Source organism: Tenrec ecaudatus, chromosome 6 (assembly GCF_050624435.1).
Source record: "Tenrec ecaudatus isolate mTenEca1 chromosome 6, mTenEca1.hap1, whole genome shotgun sequence".
In the NCBI taxonomy this organism is placed as follows: Eukaryota; Metazoa; Chordata; class Mammalia; order Afrosoricida; family Tenrecidae; genus Tenrec; species Tenrec ecaudatus.
The window spans coordinates 77,064,701-77,067,048 of record NC_134535.1 but is presented as its reverse complement, the minus strand read 5'-3'; positions in this window follow the sequence as shown (position 1 = coordinate 77,067,048).

Genomic DNA, 2,348 nt, shown 5'->3' with positions numbered 1-2,348 from the left:
GTATAAGCCAAGTTTTTCAGTACATTTTAATGCAGTTTTTGTGGTAAAATTAGGTGCCTCGGTTGATATTCAGGTCGGCTGATATTTGAGTATATATGGTATGTTAAAACCTCATTCACACCGGTAAAGGCACTCACACTTTCTTCATTCTAATACCTATCTGCCCTGTCCTTAATTTCTTACTCTGTTATTGGGTGCCCCGGAGTATGTGCCAACTCCTGGAGCCCATGTGGCAGAGTAGAACTGCCCCACAGGGGGTTCTTGCTTCCCAGGGCTTTCTCCTTGGGACCTACTGGTTGGGTTACAAAGGACAACCTTTTGGCTAGCAGTCCAGGGTTTTACCGTTATGTCAGTAGGGATTCTGACCCTATTTTCCTGTAAATTAAGCAATAAATCTTTGCTAGATAGATGCACGTAATATCTTCCACTCGGTTAAAGTTATTTTATCAAGCTTCACCTCTTTGTATCTAGGCATGCCAGCAATTAATCTAATGTAAAACAACAACAACTTGGATAGAAAAATGATGATTTTGCAACCAATGCACTGTTCTACAATGAGAGGATGTGTGTGTATGGCTTACTTAAAAAGGACTAGGAACAAGCAAGAAGCCTAAGTGGTGCAATTAAGCTTTGGGTTGCTCAATGAAGTTGTGATGGTTCAAACCCACCAGCTTCTCAACCTGCCATTTATAGATAGAAAACATTTTTTATAACTTCCAGAACACACAGTTAACTGTAACTTAGGCATTTTCCAATTAGGATAGAGCAGGGAGCCCAACCATAGAATCATGAATCTCCAAATCTTTGAAAATATTTATTTGAAATACGTAAAGAGGTATAAATGACATTATATAGAACAAGTTCCCAATAGAAAATTAGATACAGACAGGGAGGGAGTTACTCTGGATATTACTTCACCTCAGCAAAGTCAACTACAATAAACCCCATGTTGCATAAACAGGTTGAGAAATTTTTGTGAAAGGAAATATTTTTAAAGGGAGTGACAAATTCATTAAAGGAGAGGCCTTATACCTTTTCTAGATTGTTAGATTATATACTCAATTCATACAATTGACAGCAAAAAATATTGAGCATTTGATAATAACTCTGGGATATTGCTATTTGAATGACATAAATCTTTCATATGTATCAATAATATGAAGATGAGAAGTGGAATAAATTCCTTAAGCGGATATACTAGAAATGGGAAGTTGTATTAAAGGCTCAGGGTAGCATTGTAAATCAAGTTTACGGTCAAGCAGATCCTAATCAACGTTACCCATAATAATGTAATTAAATAAATAGATAATATACTAATAGCACGTGTGAGCTACTGCTAAGTCAGTTTCGCCTTACAACGACCGGGTGTCCAATAAAACGAAACACTGCCCAGTCCTCACAACTACTCTACTGTTTGAGTCCATTGCTGTGGCCACGATGTCATTCCACCTCATAAAGTGTCGGCCACTTTTCATTCACCATTAATATTAGGAAGCATGATGTCCTCTCCAGGGACAAGTTTCTTCTTATAGTATGTGCAATATACATGAGACAACATCTCACCTTCTTATTTCTAAGAAGCATTCTGGCAGTACTGCTTCCAGGACAGGTGGAATAGATATGATAACTTGGTATTTGCACATAGTATAATACTAAATAATTGGGGATAGAAACATTTTTCATAAATAAAAATGGTTGATTTACCAATACAATGTTATACAAAAGAAGCAAGACAAAATAATGCAATTTAAAATTTATGGAAAAAGAAATAAATGCTTAAGGAAGTAGATAAAATTAAAAATCAATAATAAAATCAAGAATTTATTAAGACAAAATGACAATAGTTGCTAGCCCCATGAATCAGAAGATACCCTGTATCTTCCAACTCATAGAAACCCTAGAGCATAGAGTAGAACTGCTCCTTAGGGTTTCCAAAGCTGTACATCTTTCCAAACGCAGACGGCATCATTTTCTTCTACAAAGTGCCTTTTGGGTTCAAACTGCTGACCTAATGGTAATCGGACATTTACCTAGCTATGCCAGAAGGGCTTCCCAGGAGGCATAGCTCAAGAGATAGTAGTCAGAAAAAGCCATAGAAGATGTTTCTTTTCAGGGCATTCCACATTTTGTTTCTTCATCCAAATGGCAGTCTCATTTATACTTCTCTAGTAAATATTTAAAAATCTTCATTCATATCCCTATATATACTTTGCATACAATTATTTAAAAATGGAAAATATAGTAGTAGACCTACAAAGAATACAATTTTAATCAGATAAACATATATTTATACTTACTCAAAACAAATAATACAGATTATAAGAAAGAAGAGTAGGCATGCATATGAT